This window comes from Anser brachyrhynchus (assembly GCF_964034855.1).
Source record: "Anser brachyrhynchus genome assembly, chromosome: 12".
NCBI classification, from domain to species: domain Eukaryota; kingdom Metazoa; phylum Chordata; class Aves; order Anseriformes; family Anatidae; genus Anser; species Anser brachyrhynchus.
Window position 1 is genome coordinate 16200222 of NC_137707.1, and position 23019 is coordinate 16223240.

Consider the following 23019-nt stretch of genomic DNA (forward strand, 5'->3'; position numbering starts at 1 on the left):
CCATCCCATCCCATCCCATCCCATCCCATCCCATCCCATCCCATCCCATTACACGTTTCTCCCATCATCTGCAGCCTCACGAATTTGGGCTCTAATAGGAGGAAGTCGTACGGGTAACAGAAGTGTTATCCACAGGCAGGAAAGTCAGCAGGGGGATCATGAGAATTAGAAAAAAAAAAGGCTACTGTAACAATGACACAATGATTACAATCATTGCTAGTATTATTTTCAGTGTTTTTAATCAGAACTTTACCTAGCCACTAGGTTGTAGTTCTTAATTCTTTTGATTTTTATAGGTCTTTCCGTGCAAGGGAACACCACGGCATCCGTGCTGCTGAAAGCTACCTCGAGATCCATTAGTAATCAAATTTCAGCCCAGATTTTATGGTTAGTCTAACCGAGTTAATTTCTCTAATGTTAGCAATTCAGGGAAGAGGTCTCTTGTGGCAGCCCAAACCTGGGATCCACAGCAGCTGTCAGAAGAGACTCTGAGGAATTCCTTATTAGCCAGAATGCAACCAGGCAGAAAACTCATTACACAGTGCTAAATATACTTAATCACATCTATTAGAGAAAAATGAACTTGATAATTACAACAAATAACTAAAGAGCAAAAAGTGTTCACAGACAAACCCACACCGGGATGGGGAAGAAGCGGGGCTGCACGCTGATAGTGCGGGAGAGAGCCACGCTCCCCGCAAACCGCTCCGCTTCTACTGGAGAAGGATCACACCCAGCACACAAATGATTTAGGTTCCCCTTGAAAGTGAAACATTTACATTAAACAGCTGACATTAAATTTAATGTAATAAGTAAATTAATTACTGAAATTTAAAAAATTAATTTGGAAAGCTCTTCTGAGAGTTGAGACAACTGCACCTTCTCAACGTGCCTTTTTGGGAACGGAAGTCTGCTGCAGCCATCCGATACAATAAATAAAGGTAATTTCACAATAGCTGCGATTTTACTACAAAACACAACACCTGGGCTCTGAGTCCTTCCCAGTTGTGCAACCGTTATTTGTCTTCAGATAAGACTGGGTCACACATGCTCCATGGTCCAGAACTTGGTCCATCGAGCTATCTGTATTTTAAAGCACAGTTGTTGAAACTAAAGGTATCGGACACTGATCTCTGCAAGCAATTACAGGCTAAAACCAAACCCAAGCATCACATACATTTTGTGCAGCAACATGCCATGTACAGGCACTCCAACCAGACCTGAATACCATCTGCCAAACCTCCCTTGCTCTGCCCTCCCAGAGATACCCAAAGTCTGCCTGGTTGGTATTTGCACATTGCCTCGTCAGCACACAAAGTGTCAGTGTGCTAATTTTGCAGCCGCTCATATCCTGATATACAGGCACCTGGGGGACACAATGGAGCAGTGAATCAGGCTCCTTACCTTTCAAACAGGCTTAGTGCCCAGACTTCTGTCCCTTTGCACCAAATTCCGCTCACATCTTATGAGCAGCAGTTTGTCTTCAAGCAGATCTGTGAACTTGGTTTTGAGACTCTTTGAACCCAAACTATTTTAAATTTCTACAAAATGACATAGATTTTTAATATTAAACCATCTAAATACAGAAATTGGACATATTGAAATCATCAAATAAAACTTTAGAAGGGATACTTTGAGGTTTTCATAAAATATTGACTTGGTTGGAAGAGGGCAGCTAAGTAACGCATGAAGCAAGCCATCTGGTTTTTCTTTTGTATTCAGCCATAAACCATTTTCACCTTATTTTCTATGAAATACCATTAAAATATGGGATAGCATATAGCAAGAATACAGACGGATTCCTCACATTTATATGCAAATAAAGACAGCACACGATGGCCACAGAAAGTCCTCGCCTACAGACTGGCAAAAAAATCCAAATGTCAATGCTTCTGCAAGCCAACTTAGGGACCTAGGTAGATCCCATGTGAGAGGGCTAAGCTGCCTCTTCCTCTCTTCACCTCATTCCTTTCCTTCAGCTGTCACGAAGAGAGGCAAGAAACTGCAGAATTCCATTTCCTAGGACCATAACTTAGCATAGTGGAAATTAGGAAACATGATTTGATTCATTGTGTGGCCTAACAACAGGGAAAGATACAACCTTTGCGTGAGGAGAAATTAAGAACAGATGGACAGGACTTTGAACTGATGGAGGAATACTTCTTTTACTATTTCCTTGCACTTGCTTTCCTTTCTTTTAGCTGATTCATACCTTCTCTGGGTCATTTCTGCTGTCTCTGTATCATGTCAGAAACAGTATTTTAAAAATATTAAAAAAATATTAAAAAGATAGACACAAAGCTCCGGCAGTAGCTGCTTCTCAGAAGTTAGGCATCACAGAGATACCATTTTCAAAGATGTTCCTTCCAATGAGTTATGGTCGTGGACTGATGTTACTTAAAAGACAAAATGTAAAAGATATTCTAATGTCTCGAACTTGAACAATTTTTCCAGTGAAAACAGACCATCCCATGCATTCAGGCACACAGTACCTTGCTTGGCTGGCTTGTGGCACAACAGAGCATATTTTTTGGGGTGGTGGTAATTCTAAACACTTTTTTGCTCTTTTATAGCCCATTGTTTACAGGGTAGCTAATGCCCTTACAGAAAGAAGCTATTGAGCCTTGCAAAAATTATTGACTTTATGAAGTTCATTGCTTATCCTATAAATCTACACAATGGACCTCACTGTGGAGTACATGATATCGCATTCCTCTTGTGTGAAAAAAGGTATCACGGAGCACATATAATTGCCTGCTCAGTTCTGTATGCCTCTTAAATCATTTGTTTTTATTTGTAGGAATTGAAATTCTAATTTTAGTCTGTCAGAACTTAGCACATATATCAGGCCATGCTGAAATAAGAATTAATACAGGCACTTGTGAATTAAATTATGGGTGCAGAATTGTAAATGCATTTTTAAGTCATTTTTACAGTGTTCTATTGTATTCCAATAAATCTAACTCCCACTTAGACCAGATCTTCTTCACATAAATGTCTGGTAAGGTTGAGATCTGGAAAAACAGCTTTTATTTTCCAGGGTCCTCTCTCTTTGCTCTTTCTGTAAGCTTTCAAACCTGGGCACAGTGCAGACTGGATTGCCAAATCAGGCGGACCTTTCACCTGAACTTTCGTAGTAGTTTTTATATTCTTATGACTAAGACACTCTTTATTCTTGAAAGTTAAGTTGGCAACACAAATGTGACATTAACTGATATGAACATAAAGAGAGCTATGCTAGCAATGATAAGATAGAGAAATGAAACAAGCAAGTTTTAAAGGGCATTAAAGGCCATGACCTTTCTTTGTACGTTCAGAAAATGGCTACTGTTGGATCAGAATTTTGTTCAAAGAGTCGAAGTTGTTACTGAATGCTCCTTTTAGAATATCAGCCTTCACTTCCACGTTCAAGGGTCTGGACAAGACAGGTAGGTTCTGTAATATTTCTGAGTTATATAACATCAACTCCGAGTGGAGACACAACATACATGCATAATTGTGCAGTGCTAGCAGTGACAAAAAGGAAGTATAACTTTGCTATCCAACAACCATGTTTGGGAAGGCTAAACACAATAAGAAGGTCATCGGAACGTTAGAATCATAGCACTAGTATTTTGGGGATAAAAGGCACACTGCACTCCTTTCTGTCCTGATGTTCAATAAACAATAACCCCTCTCCCCTTCAGGCACAAAAGTTCTATATTTTAATAGAAAAGTTCATTAGACACTACTGAGAATTAAATTAATAGAAATGGAAAGGCTTCTGTAGAGTAAGTATTACTAGTAAATTAACTGTAGATATTTCCATTTTAATCTAGATAATTCTTGCATGGATATAAATCCCTATTCTTCTCTATTGTGGGCAGTGGGGAATTATAAATTTTTTAGGAAAAGGTGTGTTCTTTTCCAAAAAAGTGTAGTATTCTAAACAGGAAAAATGCTTATAAAGATGTTTGCAGAGCAAGCTTATGTTTGAAAGTGAAGAATGGTTTGGAGGTCATCACGGGGTAACGCACAGTGGCAAACAAGAACAGAGGAATCGATTCCTTCAGCAGCCTTCACCGACGGCCCATAGACGCTTCTCACAAGAAAGAAATACTCCATTTGATAACAGCAAAAAAAGAAAAACTGCTAAAAATATATAAAAAAGAGCTTTGGTGTTAAAAAGTATGCAAAACCCCATAGCTCTATATGTTGCAGTCTGTGCAGTCCTTAACTGCAGCCTCCTCAGATAAAGTACATTGGCCACGATGCTTTTCTTAGTTTTCTATTTTCCAGCACAGCATTGCATCAATCACCCTTGAAAAATGTGGAAGAGTTAGGAACAACCCTGACAAGCAGAGCAAGCAGAAACAGCGCAGTGTGCTAGCAGCTGCAGTACTACAGGACTGGCAGGGGGACGGAACACATGGTTGGCACTTAGCGAACAATGGAGACAACCAGTCCGTACCTGCATTTGGCTATGTGTCCGTGGGGTTCCACCACAAGGAGTGACAAGAAGAACTGTATCTGTAACTTTCTCTAACGTTCATAACTCAAAAACTCCGACCTTGATCACTTTAGCAGATGGTTTTGCTCTGCTGTAGTTGCAATTACACAGAGTGTGCCAAAGTGAAGAGCAAATTACCCATGCTATCTATCCCAGTTAAAAAAATCTGCAGCCTTCCAGTATCTAGTGGGAAAACTTCCAAGATTCTCCAACCCCAGCCCATGCTGGATTGCCATTATATTTTATGTCAGTCAGTACTTCAGAGAATCTGAGACCCTTGGCATATGTTCTTAGTTAACAAAATGGAAAATTAAACTTTGTAGCAACCCCCTGCCACTCCCAAAATAAAAGAAAAATTCTATCTACATCAATGAGCAGGAAGTCTGATCTTCCTGTGCCAGCCAAAAAGCCTGCAATAGAAGGACATGTGGCTGAAGAAAGGAATTTAAAATATACAAACCAGCCCAACTTCACACTTCTGCATTTCAGATAGGGAAGGATATTCATTAGGAATACAAATTTTAAAATAACCTCTAATATTGACAAGCTTAAGTTTATGACTTCAACAATGTTTTTTATGCTTTTAAAGAGTGAATTCACTGTTTGAAAATGTTATTTATCCTCATGGAGAAATGCTCCTGAGTTTCTTCAACACATTAAAATACTACCAACATAAAGTCAGTATATGTACTAACAGAAAAATTAATGTTGCAATGAAACAGAAAGAGGCATCTAGAAGTTGTGGGATTTTCACTAATTAATGACTCTGTATAAGAGTCCATAGAATCTGAAGGAGAACAAGACAACTGCTAAGTATGAGACCTAGTTTTCGGTTCCCAGCTATCAGAATATACTTGGGTCTGGGCTACACCGAAAAGGAAACCTGAGCACAGTCTGCACATGGGTTCTTCAGCACTGCTGAACTGGAAATACCCAAGCACAGTAGTTTTTCACATTAAATGCTCAAAAACTGCTGTGACAAGACTTACAAAAATGATGATATTTGAGAGTAGCTCTGAATAGGAAGAAGGTATGTAGATAAACTACCTTACTGGCAAACTCATGTTAAGTTTTTACAGTCCAGATGGTAAGGGGTAAATGAAAAGGGGGCATTTATGTCAGAGCTTGTACAATAGGAACAAGAACACTGGTACAGTTTCTTTCTTTTTTTTTTTTTTTTTTTTTTTTTTTTAATATATAGCTGGGTAAAGAGATCAGAGAACACTGGAACGTTAGCCAAAACAAGTTATCCAGCTGCACTGTGTTTCATCACATATCAATTTTTACTGAAAGAAAACCATACAAATTTAATCAGTTCTTCATATGGTAATATTTAACATTTTTTTTTCTAAGTTGTTTGATATTATTGTTTTAAAAAGTTCCTTTTCCCCTCCCTTGAACATGATGTGTGATAGCGGTGAACACAGGAAAAATATCTATCCCTGGCAAGACTGAAAGTCTCATTTACGGTAGACTCAGTAATAAATGCACTGGCGTCTGTGTCAATTGACTGTCTCAATGAAGAACAGGTCACTATAGGGAACAGCACAAGCAGCGTTTGCATTTGAACTCCCACATCCTCATCCCATGCATGTTTGTAGCATCGGTAGAAATTAAATTACCCCAATAAACCTTTCTGCCTCCTCCCCTCCCGAAGAAACAAGTTTTTTCTTCCCCCCTGACATCTTAAACCACATGGGTTTTCCCTCTTTTTTGTAAGGCTATCGTATGGCATTTGTATGGCACTTTTAATTATTTGAAAATATATAATAGAGTGGAGACATGGATCCCACTTATATAAATGCCTATTAAAAGGCCATGTATTCTCTCAGTAACCATAAAACATAAAACACCTCTTAAAAGAATATAATTCCTTTGTTTCTAAGCCAAACACATATAATAAGACAGCTTGCTCCTTTTAAGTAAATAAAAATGATTTGTATTAAATAAAATGAAATATTGTATGCACTATATAATTTAACAATAAGACACATCAAAGTATGCATTACTGTGAGCTAACCCATGCCTCAGAGGTGTTGCTAGCCAAATACTTTAAATGATCCAAGAAACATGTTGTTACAGAAAAGCAAAAACCACAGCGCGTCATAAAATATTGGTCAGATGAGATGCAAAACCCAGTTCCTAACCATTTGTGGTCATTAAAATCCCCTGGCGCTTACTGTACCATTAGGATGCCGATTTCGCCCAACTGGAATGTTTTCAATACACAAGTTGCATGCCACCTATCTTTTATTCCTTCCATGTTTTCTTTAGAGAGAACTTCTTCGCCGCCTGCCCTGCGCTGCCGAGCAGCCTTCTGCAATCCTGCGATGCTCGACCATAGTGGGGGCTGCAGTTCAAATGCTTGCAAGTGTCTTGTGGGGAAACACACTCACATGGATCTCGGCATGCTCTCTTGGTTACAGCCCATTAAAATGAGTGAAACTAATGGGATTTCTTGGATGTACTTGATAGTGAAATGTGATCCATAGTTTGTAACACAGTTTGAAATCCCTCAACTATAATGCAAGTATAAATAACATGATTATGTTGTATATAACCCTAAATAAAATAATTCCAAAAATGTAATCACTGAGAGTACACTAAACCCCTTGATAGAACACAAAGTATGTTAAAAAAAACACTGAAAAAACCATCAGCACAGAAAAGCTTATACATTGTTTATACCAGCTTTATATGGATTTAAACAACCGCATTGTATCCACATTCCTCATTTATGAACTGCTCTGGAGTCTTCACTGTTCTATTTTAAAACTGTTTCAGTGGAAACCCTGTACGCTTCATGCAAGTGCCTACAAAGCTGTTGAGTCAGTACTTTTTGCTAAAAAAGAGGCGGTTTCCCTCCAAGAGTGCTAAGAAGTACAGCGCGGTTCAAGTTCTGGTTGTGCCAAGCACCGAGTAGCAGGAGAGGAACAATCCCATCTCCAGCAAGAGCAGGAAGATTTTTTAAAGTAATATATCATGCAGCAAGGAAATGCACTGTAAAGCTGTTGATTTACATTGTTTGCGAGGAGTGAGTGAATGGTGGCACAAACTGGAAGGTTAGGGACTTAGAGAGCAGTTTACAAAGACTATTTCATAAAAAGAAGACTTTCCAACAGAACAGAACCACAAACCTCCCCCTGCATCTGAAACCATCAGCACCACATAATTGAAGGCAGGTATTTGAGTCATATCTTTAGTGTTGTTTTCATGCTTAAACACCGTGCAAAGCTGCTATTCCTGAGACTGACTGCCGGGACGCCTGCCCTGCAGTTGGCTCTGTGTGCGTGGCAGCTCAGGGAGCGGGGCCACCTTGTGCCTAGCAGCTGGCTAGGGGATGGGAAATGCTCTGCTTGTCGAATCATTGTACATCCCACTGCAGAAGGCCCCTCTAACAACAATAATACATGTTATGATGTTTGAAAAACTCTTTTTTAAGTTAAAAACAAAACAAAACAAAAATCTAACTGATAAATAATGAAGCATGGGGGAGTTTTTACAAATAACTCAATGTAAGTCCGAAACATTTCTCTTTATTGATCTAAATACACTTGCTAGGCTGGTAGGAAAGCCACTGCCACCAGCACACCATCTGTTTTAATCTCCTTTTATAGAAACAGCAGAAAATATATTACCATATTATTTCAACTGTTAGTATAAAAATATCCATGTTAAACAGTAATATTGAAGGGATTTTTTCATACCATAACATCAGTGAAAAATCAGCTTGCTAATACATTTTTTTCTTATCTTTGATTAATAGTATATGAACTTTTGCTGCTGTCCTGCAAATCAACCTGCACCTGCAGTTTCCTGTGGCTATAGACTCCACAACCAAAAGCTGTCTGGTGGTGCAGTCATATTTAATAAACACCTTTTATTAACCTGTCTTCCATCCACAGCATTACTACAGTCAGTAAACGTTACAACAACATTCTTATGTTGCCCCAAAATTGTTATTAATTTGCATTTGATCAACTCCATGTGGCTCGTGAGCCTAATGGCACTGCTAACTGTTTCTAGCATGGAGCTGAAGCTCTCCTGAAGCAGATTCACACCCCTTCAAAATGAAAAGGGTCTGCCCTCTGAGCAAACGGCAGCCAAACCCTCTTTCATGTGACTGCTCTTGGAGCGCTGGTGGACTATTTGCACTGATTGGCATCGCTCAATTTTTAATAAAGGATTTGCTGAAGTGACAGATACTTGTGAAAATAAACTGTTGACAGATTTGCTAAGTTATGTGAGTAATTAAGTATGTAAAGCTACAGATGTTGAACAATAGTGCCTTCCACCAAGACGTATGCCATAATATCAAAAAACAACCTGGCATCTGGTTTCTTTATTTAAGTACCCTTCTTAGGGTTTGGATCTTAATTTTTTACAGTTGACAGCAATGTTATTTGAGCCACTCGGTGGCATCTGGTTGCTGGGGGGTGGAAAAAAGAAAAAAAAAGAAAAAGAAAAAGTGCTCTGTGCACTTTAATTAATTGTGGAGAGATTACATGGTCTTCCAACCGTGTAGTTTGTCATCAGAGCACATTACAGATTTATATTAGATGTTTCTCCACAGTGTCAAGAATAATTAAAAAGGGATAGGAAATGATGCCAGCTAGCAATGCTTTACTTCAGTGGTGAAAGTTTTATATTTATTACAGCCAAACAATTTTAAAAGAAGATGTCAATTTTGTACTTATACTGTGCAAGGAATAAATATCAGGTGGGTAAAGCAGCCAATACATTTCGGCTGCTTGAATAATGAGAGGTTCATGTTTAATCTCTCAGACCTACCAGAAATGGTGCGACAAGTCAGAGTTATTAATGAAGCAGCATCCCCTTTTCTCATAAAAACATCCTCTCAATACAATAACATACGTTTTTCTTTTCTTCCTTATAGGATCTCTGCCCAGCTCTCCCTTCTGATTCATGGAAGAACAGGCGTGCCAATGGTACACAAATGTTTTTGCTCAATTAATTTGCCGTACCTTTGGTCTTGGGCTGTGCTAGGCCAGTGTTTGCACGTACCCGAGCTCCAAATACTGATGGTGAAGGGCTGCCTTTCTCTCCTCCCCTGCACACCTTCTTTGTACAAGTGGATGAAAAGCACATGGAGTCAAAAGCAGCTTCCAAATACCCAAAGACCACAGGCCTCATTTTTGTCTCATTCACATATTGAATCTCCCAACCCTCTTCAATACATTTCAGGCATTATCTTAATTTAGTTTCTGTTTTTTCAAACATTCCATAGGAAGAAAACTGCTTACAGACAAGGTGCTTCCTTTTGCTACGGAACAGCTTTCAGCCTCTGGGCTCCACTAAGGTTTTCTTTTAGGTGTCAACATTAAAAGTGCATTATTAAAAGCAGGTGTAAATTTTCCCCTCTTCCTATTCTGTCCTGTTTTCAGAATGACAATGAGAAAATTTCAGACAAATTACTACAGTTAATGATGGTCACATCACTTGGCCCTCACTGTCGCTTTTGCTGAGCAGAAACCCGGAATTAAGCACTCATGAATAAAATGGCTAGCTCTCTTATCCAATTCACCCCTTTTAGTGAGTTATATTTTATAAAAAATGAAAAATAGAAAGCAAGAATTTTCATTGTTCATGTACAGTACCATCCACATGTCCAGAGGTGATGAATCCAAGTCCGGGCCTGTCGGGAGCCTCAACGCCTCTGCATGAAAGGTAGGCAGCAAGCTCCAGCTGACAGCGACCTGGCCTGGGATTCAGGCGGCAGTGCTTCATTCTTGGAATCGCCAGGAGCTCAGCGTATGCCTCGAGTAAAAGCCTCTGTGACTCTTCTGAACCATTTGCAACTACAGAAGAGACCATTCCTTTCACTTAATTTCAGGCTCTTCAGCATCACCACACACGTTACCCCAGTTAGAGTTGGAGCTTTGTATGTTATTGTAATGTGCAAAGATTTCAAAAAACTAAAAAACAGTCCTTGAGTCTTCAAATGTTCCGGTCCCATTCGGTACGTGTAACCACGCAATATAGCATTACTAGGTATCACAGGCATTACTGGTATCACAAAACCTTCTGTTTACTGAAGCTGCTCTGGCATGCTTCATAATTATTTCCTAGCAAGCAGTGGACACCACACCACCTGCTCCTGTTTGATTTTGTTTTCTGCTGAGGGATTACTTCATTTCCCATTGAAAACACGGCAGTGAAGATTCCATAATGTTTTATATCTACAACATGTCCATTTGGAAATGGTAGCCAGTGCAAAATTTGTTTGCTAAACGATGTTTCTCTAAAATTGCAAAGCTTCACAATGAAAAATTGTACTTCTACGGTCTTGTAAGCACATTTAACAATTCAGTTTGTCCTGTACATTTCTAAAACAAAGAGGAAATCACCTAAATGCCCTTTCTCTTTTCTTCATCTGCCCAGATTACAAACTGCTGCAACTGGACACAGAAGTAAAGCCTAAGAGAAGCAACACTGGTATGTGAGCAAGCTCTCCATTTAGAACCAGATCACCGGCCTTTTTTCCTTCCCCGGCATTCCTTTCTCCCCAGCAGCTGAGGAAGCGTTCTGGGCAAAGCCAGGAAATGGCCATGGGGAATTCTCAAGAGACTTGCTTTGATTATATTTAAGTTGATAAGGTATTTGATTTGACTGGAAGAGAGAAAAAGGGAAAAAACTCCTAGTCTTCTTATCAAACAGGATCAGATTTATTTTAAGATTATTTGGAGCACTGAGAGCAAGAGATATTAAATAAAATATGAACACAAAAAAGGAGGAGGAAATTGTTCACAGCTATATATTGCATTATATGTTGCGTTTTACTTAGTTGATATCTTGCAAGTGCCAGTCAAAACAAAAAAAGTTCCAGCTTCTCCCAGACTTCTATGTGTGAGTACATGCGCCACTGACAATTCAAAGCCTTTTCAGTCTTTGGAGAACTGATTAACATATTCCAATGAATTTAAGAGGTGCTGAAGAGGCAAAAAAGACATATTCCCCTGTGCCCAAACTCAAATGTCTTTTTATTTTGAAATTAAAAATTACTCTACTAAGCTCAGTTCAGTTTCATTTTTTCATTCAGTTTTCATTTGATGAAAACTCACTGCTAAGAAGAAAAAGATCAGTTGTTCCCAACGACCAACAAAGCTCTTAGCTCTGAACCAATGTACTGCTAATATCGATGCGCCAAACATTATGCCAAGTAACACCTCCTGGAGAATTAAACCAGGACCTCTCCTAAACTACAACTTCTAGCTCAACACAAGTCATACATCTACAATTATGCCACATTAGTCCAACCAACGGTGTCAGAAATGGCCAGAGTGTCAAATATCATGAATGTGTCTGGGAAAATAATCTCCCCATCATGTTACTTTGTCCTCTGAACTACATTTCCCCCTCTCTCTACAGTTCAGTGACAGGTAGACAGCAAGAGCCCTTCGTAGCAATATGGCTGGTACAGTAGTTACTGCAGACTTTGATGATCTGCTTTGATCATCATGCATCATATTCGTTAGAGAACTTTTTACTCTTTCTATTCTGTAGGTAGTTATCTCCTTTAAAAGTCCCCTCCTCTGATTACTATCAATACTGGAGAATTCATAGCTTGCAATGTAGCCTTCAGATCTGACAAACCCAGAGATGACAATGTTAAAATTTAATGCTTTAGTTGCATCAATATACAACTGCTTTATGGCAAAATCAATCCACTGATTAACAATATTTTATTATCGACTTGAAATTATGCCCATGCAGAACACCAGCAAGTTATTAATATTTGTTCTGATTTATCATACCCTACTCAATGCTCAGCTGCTACCTATTTTTACCAATAGAGTATTTATTAACAAGCGTTGAAAAAATATACAGCATTATCTAAGTTTTGGACACTTTCCAAAGCATATTCATTTCTCATGAGACCCATCCAGGCTTACTGAAAACATATACACAAAAGCCATTAGTTTGCATGAGAACAGTGAAATGGATAAGTCTGAATTATAGATATTTCTCAAATTATTTACCATAGCAATGGCTGCCTTATCCCTCACCCTCCCACCCACCCTTTTGTGAGGAGTAGGGTGTAGGAAAAAACAATCACTACTTTTCTTACTCTGGTTCTTTACATTTTATATAATAAGATTATCTATTAGATATTCTATTTCCACCCCACCCTGCTAACACATCCAGGGAGCTGCAAAGGCAATTGAAAGACATTAAAGCAGAAAGACTAACCATGATTTAAAACAACAAATTTTTGGAGAAAATTTTGAGAAAAAGATGTGCTTGGAAGCTGAAAAAAACATTCCCAAGCCAAACACTTCTATATAAAAAGATCACATTAGAATGCCATCAGGGTTTTCCAGACTTAAAAGAACCCAGACACTTTGGGACTCATGCTAGAAAGTGAAGGTGAGCATAAGCAAGACCATCCATGGTTAAGACACAAACAACTCTGCTTCTTGCTACATTTGTATTTCACTTAAAAAAGATGAATTCATTTAAAAAAATATTTACCATGTATTCTAGACTAAAACAGGTCTAAATTTTGTCAATATTATTGTTGTCATTTCGGTCAAATTAAACAAATGGATCAAAGGATTTTAATTATAAAAAATAAACTTCTTCATGCAGCTGCCAAAAAAGTGATGTTTCTTAACCAAAGACTTTACACCAGAAATTAAAAAGCTTTTTCACTGAGCTGTTTGCCAGAAGCTAAAAATGTGCAAGGCTTGGCTACTGTTGCTGTGCTCCACGTTTCTAAAAGCCAAAATAAATCCACTGGAATTTGAGAAAAGAATCGCAGTGGCTCATCAGTGGCCCTCCGACACTTTATTGGCATTTTATCTTATTCTTGATAATCCTTTGCCAGCACTCTCCAACAGAACTTTTCATGCCATGACACTCATTGTGGAGGATTTGAGAGCTATGAGGAAATGACTGCACTTTCAGAAAGAAATGGGCTGGATTGATTTGGGTTACAGAGTCATGCAGCCGACCTGAGCGCAGAGCTGGCTGAGTTGGCTCACAGAACGCAGATGGCATGCAGCAGGCACATCGGGTCTTGGTCACGTTCCAGAATACCGTGGAATTTTGGAAAGAGTTAATCTACAAGGTGCACAGCTAGTTGTAAAATGTGGCTGAGCACAAACACAGACATAGTAGCAGAGATCTCTCATTACAGATCAGGAACCTTCTATTACAAGATAGTTTAAAACACTGAAAAGGGCAGATATTAAGCTAAGGCAGACGGAGTCAAAAGCCTAGCAACTGAGAAGTGGAAGGAGCATTAAACTGGGATAACCCATTACAATAAAGAAGTTTTCATTTAAAATCTAGCCATAATGAACTCTTGAGGAAAAATCTTCTACCTCAGTAGGATCACAATTTCATCATTTGCTTGTATGCCTTACCCCAGCAATACAACATTTAGGACCAATCTATCCCATACTTTTCCTACAGAATTGGAGCAATGCTGAAGTCATTGCATTTTCAGACTGGAAAGTTTCAAATATCAGAAGTGATAATTTTTTACTCCAGGAGGCAACTAATAGAGGGACTTAAAAGTTATCAACTATTCTGGTAGCATTAGTCAGGTCTCTTCTAACAAATGGTTATCATGGCAAATGATTAAAGTGGAATGTGTTAGTGAGAAAGATAATATACTGTGCATATCAGAGTTTTCCATCAAAATCCTATCATCTTGATTAAGTATACACATATTTTCTTTCCTAGAAAAGAGTTAACAAGGTTTAGATTACCACTGAGTGATAATGCTAAGGATTATTTTTTGATCTACCATGACATATTCAAGTATTGATTATGATATTCATATATTCAAAAATAATAAATATTCAAAATATTTATATACAAAACAAACAAAACATTCACTGGTGTTGGTACTGTGCCCAGTTTAGCAGGGCCTGTGAGTCTAAGCTAGCTGCTATGGTGGCATACAATGCTGGTGAGAAAGACAACGCGTTGGTCTGAAAGCCCCGAACTGAAGCACAGCCTGTGGTGTCCGAGTACAACCAGTGCTGGTGGCTTTACACCATCGCCGAGTACTTTTCCATACCTGGATAAGTGCAGCACTGCTGTTTCGTTCACAGCTCCTGTCCTGATGGCAGGAGCACACCAGTACCTGCAGCAACTCCCCACCTCCCTGCGCCAACAGCAGCTCCTTAACCTGGAGCCTGGGGTGGCTGTGCTGACCTCGATCCAGGACTGGGGACAACGTCAACAAAAGCTTGCAGGGGGCAAATCTTTTAAAACAACCATTTTTGGTTTCCAAGCAATTTACAAGGGAAATGGCACAACTCGCAGCTGACTGTCAGTTTTCCCTGACTGCACTAACAACATCAGGCATCTCTGCTTTCAGCTGGAAACCAGCAGCTGTGAAGTCGTACAGGTGAATTTTAGATTTCTACACCCTGTTACAGTTGTTTTCACATGCATTTGGGGATATAGCCTTGGGCATCTGTCTTTTTGAAAATTAGATCAATCCAAAAATAGCAACAGAAGGAGAAAAAATATGTAACATATATTTTATATGTATTTATATAAAGCTGGGACCTGCCTAGGAACCTGAGCGCACAGAAGTGAATTAAGAAAATTGCTTCCATTAACATGGAAGAGAAAAACTATTTCCACTTTCCTTCCCTCTGAAAGTCTTGGAAGTATTTCTTATGCATATCACTGGGAACTACATTCCTACAGAGGAACTTAATGTGGTTTAATGTATGTAAATTTTTTAATTTGCTTTATTCAAAGCTCCGATCACTTCATCATCAAAGTCACCACCATAATCTCTATTTGCAGCCAATGCAAGCAAGACTGAGTCTTAACGTTAACATCTTATTTTTCCCCCAAATAACAGCATCCGTCCTACTCCTAGTCAAACTAACTTCTTCACTAAAATCTTACTCATTTACAATGGAAAATATTGTTAGGTTTAGATATCCGCAGCTGGAGTTAAACTGAAATGGCTTAAAAAGTCTAGGGACTGCTTTACGATCTTAAATAATTGGTATAGAAGCAATTCTGTAAAATTTCATTTTTTTTCCCCCAAAAATAACTGTAAGTGCTTTTTTAATCTGCCAAAGACAGCAATGACATTTCCTGATTTATTTATTTTTTGTCTACCTCCTATTGAAATCAATTAAAAGACTTTAGTGACAGTTGAACTGGATGGTTACTGTCATCTGTATCTACATTTTAAAAAATAATTTTCTTTCTTCAGAAGACCACTGTGTGGTCTTCTATACCACAGGTGCCAGTGCTCTGGTAGTATGCTAGATGATTCAACATATGTAAGGAGTTTTCTAAAGTGCTTTAGGATCCTTTGGGATAAAAAGTGCTACATAAATCTAAGATGTATATTTTTACGTAATAAATTTTTGTCTCCCTTCCATTATGAGCATGTAGATTTTTGCAGACTGCACAAGAAGTTGTTTTGTTGTTGTCACTTATCACTTTGTATCCCTGTGTAGCAAAGAAATTTTAGTTAAAAGGAAAAACCAACAAAAAACCTGCATACCACACATTTAGATTTCAAGCTGAAAGTGGAAACTCTGACAGACTTTTTGCTGTAACACCCCTGTTGAACTCCCAGTAAATCCTGAGCTAGACATTTATGAAAAATACATAGATAAAAAGGTAAATGTTTACTATGCACTATAATGTTTAAAGAGGTTTTATACTGGATTCTAGAATATGACATGAAATGCATAAGCACTTCAGAAATAAACAGCTTTATATTTTATTCCTTGATTTCAAATAGTCTCAGCATTTTAGCATTTGATGTGCCTTTGCACTCGCAGCCTTGGCAGTGCACCTTCTAACCTTTCAGCACTCAAAAGTGGGGCAGAGATAACTAAAATCTGGGAAAGGTAGTAAAACATGGAGCACATAATAAATTAAAGACTTGGAAAATTGTGGTAATAAGCCCTTTGGGGTAAAGACTCTTTTAAAGCAGTAGCACTATTTAATGCTACTGGAACAATTCTTGTTTTATTTAAGACTTGTGTTATGGAACTTGAACTACTGGCTAGAGGTATGACATGCTTCTCAGAAGATGACATTATTCTGTTTCAAGGAGTTTCTGCCTGGTTTCATGATGCCTTTAGACCTTTGTCAAAATAAAAAGACAACAGTTGGGTGAAATGTTTAGTCCCGTGTATGACGAAGGACAAGTCATTCCTGGCATCAAATGCTTCCATCCTCCAAGTGTGAAGTTTGGGCAAAACTAGGTAAAGCAGATGACTACAATGAGAGGCATAACTTTGGAGGAGAGTCTTCAGGGATCCCTTGTTTCTGGAAAGGCATATGGGAGTGGGATCCACTGTTACATTCTACATCTCACCTACACTCCTCTAGAATATAAAGTAAGCTCTAGAGAGAAGGCTGCCCTCAGAGAAAGGCAGAACAACCAGCAGCTGGATTTGGATGATGGAACTAGCATGGTAATGAGAAAGAGGCAGAAGTGCTAGGGATGCCTCATGCTATCAAGAGTATTTGCATGAAGCCCTTAAAGAATCTCAGTGAGACACGACACAGGTAGGCTGGCTTTTCTAGGAAATCTGGACCTGTAGAGATGGTGGTCACATACGTGCGCGAACTCTGGGGAATTCTGGTCTGAGCTATGGAAGCTGGAAAAAGGAGGCATGGGAAATTCTTTACGTCTTTGACAGCTATATGAAGGTAGACAAGATGTGCCCAGCTGGGGAAAACATTCCACCACCACACTCTGGCACTGAGGCCTTTAAGGCAGGCACATAGCGACAGAGCTCCAGCTGCTGCCTACAAAACCGCAATGAGAAAAATGGAGAAGTGATCAGCAATTCCACAGCACATCAAAATCAGGAATTAGTAATTGTTAAATAACTGTTAAAAGCAGTCCCAAGTGACTGTCTAGTCTATCCTCTTGCAATAGGGCAGGACTGATGTAATTATCAGCATTCATATTTATTCATATTTAGGAAGAACTTCTTTACGGAAAGGGTTGTTAGGCATTGGAATAGGCTGCCCAGGGATGTGGTTGAGTCACCATCCCTGGAGGTCTTTAAAAGATGTTTAGATGTTGAGCTTAGTGATACGGTTTAGTGGAGGACTTGTTAGTGTTAGGTCAGAGGTTGGACTCTGTGATCTTGGAGGTCTCTTCCAACCTAGACGATTCTGTGATTCTGTATATTCTCAAAACAACCGATGTGAAAACATGCTAAACGTGTCATTTGACAAATGATAGCAAACATAGATCAAAATGAAGCAAGCAAATTGGCAGGAAAAATGAGTGACTGAATTGCCTGAGGGATCACACAGGTGTTAATATATATGACCATGTGAACTGAAATGCGTACAAGTACTCACACGGAGCATCTTTTTTACCAAGAACTTTTTTTTTTTTAATCTCCTCACCGTTATAAAACTGTCAACTCAAAAACATTTATTAGCAATCTAAAGGAAAACAAAATGACTCATTCCTATTTATTAGTTTGATATGTTAACTAGCAAAAGGGGAAAAATCCAGATGAATTCAGTATGTGGAGGCTGCCTACTCTTAATATCTCTAGTAAATCTTTGATCTATGTTAATCTCATGTTATTGCACTGAGCATGCAGGACCATCATTCATCTCACATCAAGCAAGGACTCTTGCATGTCATGCTAGATTTTATCAAGAAGAAAATTAAGTCAAAGGTGGCTGTCAAGGCAGCAGGGTCTTGAGTGAGTGGAGAACTTCAGAACGGAATTTTTAACTTGCAGAATTTGATGGAGGAAGCAAGGAAATTTAATCAACCACTTTACATACCCAGTACTTCATTGATCATCAAAAAACTTTCCTTTTCTAAACTTGTATAGAAAAATCTTGCCCACTTTACTAGGTAGAGTTAACTTGTGAAGTAATCAACAGCAGTTCAGTGCACAAATGAAGCAACAGAGTAGTTTGATATTGGAAAGGATGCCCTTTCACTATTCCTTTTAAATGTTACGGAGAGATGGGATTTGAGCACAGCAGTAAATGCAGGGCATGAGACTGTTGACAGGATATTAGAAGGAATCCTGTGGTGGCAAAGTCAATGTAATTCTCATCACTCCATAGAAACAGGACTATGGTATTTTATGAGCAGTGAGTACAAATAATATTCACTTTGGCTTTTAGCAAAGTAGTGACTGGCAAAAATACAAAAACTATTTTTTTTTTCATTTGCCAGGCTATGCTAAAAAAGCCCGAAAAGGTAAAATTAGAAGTATATTTTTCTTTTCACTTGAGGATAACATGCTGTGTTTTTGTTGTTGCAGTTTTTTAAACTAGTTACTGTTGACAGGGTGACACACAAAGCTCCCCCCACCAGCAGCAGATACTGAAGGCGTTTCACTTAAGATGAAGTTAACCAGGAAAGTGCCCCATTGATCATCACTGGGAGGAGACGGTGTCCTCACAGTCTGCAACAGATTCAGTACAGAGCAGATGAGCATCAGACTCTTAGTTCGCCAATTGATGCACTCAAGTGCTACCAGCATTCTCATTCCATTGCAGTTTTCAAGAAAGTAGTATTTGTGCCAGGACTTCAGGATGCATCCGTGCAGATACACCAGAGGTTGGTGAGCTTTTGGGCTCACAGATAGATGCAGAAAAGCAACTAAAGAATGGCCACAAAGATCTAGCATTATGAGTTTGTTTACCCTCAAGTGACTACAAATATTTATATCATAGTCTTCTGAGCTCATTACTAAATCACAGGGTTGATTTCCTTCCCACCTTATTGTTCCCCAATCTCTCAGCAGTGCAAGTTGCCATTACGCTGTAGTGCTTAACTCCTTCCTAGCAGAACAGCAGGGGAATCTGGGCACCCACTTCTGCTATATAAGCGTTCCACCTGCACTTTTCTGTTTTCTGGGATAAACTGTACATAGGCAGAAGAGTTTACATCCTGCTGGTAGGGGGTGGCTTTTCCCTCTATGTTAAGGGCTTCAGCAGAGTTAAATGGTGCATGATTCTCATGGTAGCCTCCTGCACAAGGGCAAGCATCACCTACAACCCCACAGCCTGCACAGATGACATTCCACAGTGGATCTCTCATCACATTAACATGCAAATGCTATCTGACCTCCAAATCACACATACCATAAAATTACCACGACTGAGGGAATATATGTTGAGTTGATCATGAAATTTGGGGTCCACACATTTACTGTTTTCACAGTACTGACACATACCCTAAAAAACAAATCAAATGGGAATAAGGGTCTACATTTAGCCATTGATGCTTGAAGGTTTCTCCCCCCCACATGGAAACAAGGCTCCACCTACATTAAAAAAACAGATACATCAATTCTCTCCTTCATTTTCCCACACTAATGCATTATTGACTACAATGTACCAAACTTGCACTTGCAGTCTAACCCACTATTACAGCACCTTGTATCCATACTTTAAACATTGCTTAACAAGAAAAATATGTCAATATACAATGAAAGCTTTCATTTATGCTTTCAAATTGAGCAAACTGCTGCAAGCTATGTTGTAAATTACCCCCAAGAATGTTTAACTGGGCAAAATAGAGAACAAATTTTAGCGACATCAGACGTGACTGGATTCATAATTAGTAACACTTAACAATATATTAACTTTATCTCCTTTCCATTCCAGTGACCCTTTCAGTTCTGAGCAACGTTTACATGTGCTGCCATAAATCATATCTCAGATTTGTCAACAAGCTCTGAGAATGGTTGTTATTTGTGAAAATTAAGTGAATTCTGGTTCAGAATTTTTTTTATTATCCATTACAGGATAGGTGGGAACTGCCTTATCCCAGCTTCACTCCAGCCTCTCCTGAAGCTGAAAAGGAACTGCAACGAGTATCCATGCAGCAGTCCACTGCTGCAATAGCTGATGCTACTGGCTGGTGGGGCCATGCCAAACTGATCAAAAACAGGTACTAATGCCAACTTAGCACTCTGCCTAAAGCTACTGTCAAGTAATGATAGATTAGACAAATCTGATTGCTCTATCAAAACATACATCTCAAATCTTGATTAGTAAACCTATTGAATTATGATTAATTCACAAGAGTGCTGCTGACAGATAAGGTACTTTATCTGACAATGTGTAGTAGTTGCTTTGCCTGAAGCAAAAAAGCTCTGAGTTGCTGGTAAAATAAACAGTATCAAGTACAACACACTGAGAAGGATAATGAGGCTACATGCACCTTTTAATTTAATAAAGGCTGATCTATGAGAACCTAGCTTCAGTCACACACACACACACACACACACAAGCAGAATGGTAAATAGAGGATGAGGGCCAGGAAATCATAGAAGTAAATAGCTGGAAAGAAGGTAAAATTGCCACAGTACAGAGCTGCAAGTTTCATAGGATGGGCTGTACCATCCTTGGGGTATAAGTCAGCAAATCCAAGTAGCCCTGATGTTGAGGAAAAGTCTGATTCTAAAATTATGGCACATGGTCTCTGCGTATTGCATCACATGGGCCTTACTGCATCGTGTAGGAACAACACGCTGCGGAACATAACTTGCATGAGATGTAATCTCATCTGCTTTGCTCTTCCAATGAAAGAAACAAGTGGTTAAAAACTGAAAACTGTCTTGAATACATTACACTAGGTGAAGAGACATGCTTCAGTGTTATTAAAATACTAAACAAATACATTGCTTTGTTTTTAATTTGTCATCAAATTCAGTAATAGGCATCTATCATGTTTCTGTAACTTTTAAAAACTATCTACAAGAATTGCATTTTTACAATTAACAAAAATGGAGTTTTGTGACATTATCAAACTTCTAATGCCACTTCGGCACACTCACTATGACTTTGTCCCATATTCAGCAACTTCCTTTACAGGGCCAAATGACAGCTTACTGGTTTCCATGCAACCTTGCTATACCTGAACGTGCATGTAGGTAGATCACTGGAAAGCTCCCCTTCATTTGAATTTGCAGCAGAGTCAGAGAAAAATAGGCATTGTAATATTCAGCTCTGACTTAATGAAGAATCCACATTTCCAAGTCACTTGTTAGCTTATCCTGACCTAACAATTTTTAAAAAACCCTAATGCACTGTAATTATGTTTCTCTCCAGCCTATATTAACCTTTCTGTGACTCTTTTTTTTCTTTCTTCTCTCTCACACATATTTATTTATTTTACCTAGCCTCTGTTAATCAATGTGAACTGCAGATGGGGTCAAGGAAAGCTACTTCCTCCTTTGATAGCCTCCAATGCTTTCACTCCTGGGGATAAAAATGCTTTAAATGGAGTTATATTCTAGGAAAATCAATATATGATTACTGCAAAGATTTGTATCGATTGCCCTGTTGCATTGCAAAAAGGCTAAAGAAAAATTGCACGGCACATTCCCTTCATTTTCTACTTCATAGAACTTGCTGCAAATATTTTGAGCAAGTAAGAAGGGCTAGAACTTTATTTAATAACCTAAACTTTTCTTTGTTTAATCCTGCCACTTGTATGCTTGCTTTGAAAAAATACCCCAGACATCTCTTCTATAATGCCTGAAATCAGAGAGCTACTTGAGAGCCTGAAAAACAAACACACTGCAGTAAATATCTAGCTCTCAACAACTTCAGCAGTTTTACATATTTCACACGCACACAAAAAATTTATATATATATATATATATATAATCATTTCCTATTTTCAGTACTTGTCCAGAATAGTTGTTTGTCCTTCCTAGCATAAACACCACACCAAATACTCTGACTGGATTCTGTTTTCAGACTTCAGCAGGGGGGGAACCGGCCTTCCTGGCCCAGATTCAATTGTATGGACGTGACCTGAGCTACACTTGTTCACTCCCCAAGCAATTGCAAATACAACTTCAGCTATTGCTTCACCAAAACCGAACAACTTTTCCAACAGAAACAGGTTTTCCCACTCCTCTCCCCTCAAAAAATAGGTTCAGTTTGAAAGTTAAACCAGAACTAAGGGCTTCTGGCACAAGGTTTGGCCAGGAGATGGTGGAGCATGCCCCTCACGCTCATGATCCTATCCTGCAGAAGAAATGCTAGGCTGACCACAGAAGCTGACATGCAATCAGCTCTGTAACACGAAAGCAGAGAAAGACAACAATATTAATCAAGAAATTCTTTACAGGCACTTTTTTTTTTTTAAATGAACACTTCCTAATTTTGCAAGAATGGCCTAAATGCTTTCAGCAAATAGTCTTCAGACAATGGTTTCTGTATTAACTACTTCTTGCTTCAGGTATTACTTTTTTTTTTTTAATGTTGTCACATAGCATGTTATCCAAATATGAGACCAATTATTTACAATTTGATTTAATAATTTAAAAGTGTTAAATAAAATAACACATCATGGTACTTCTAAGTCACTTTGGATTAGTTATTGCATTTCTCTGTTCACTGCTTTCCTGAAGGATATCATTTACCTCTTTTGTAAATTATTCAGATATCTACTGCCAAAAAGTACTATGGAAGGCCTCACCTAATGATGTTTATTATTGGTGAACAGAAAATAAAAATACGAAGCTGTATTTTTAAAGGGCACTAAATTTGTACTA

At 38.7% G+C, this 23019-nt stretch overlaps 1 protein-coding gene across 15 annotated transcripts in view; it reads right to left on the reverse strand.

Annotated features, from left to right (window-relative positions):
• FTO (FTO alpha-ketoglutarate dependent dioxygenase) overlaps nt 1-23019 on the reverse strand; it is a 247898-nt gene that overhangs the window by 53396 nt on the left and 171483 nt on the right. The gene's annotated exons all lie outside the window — the stretch shown is intronic.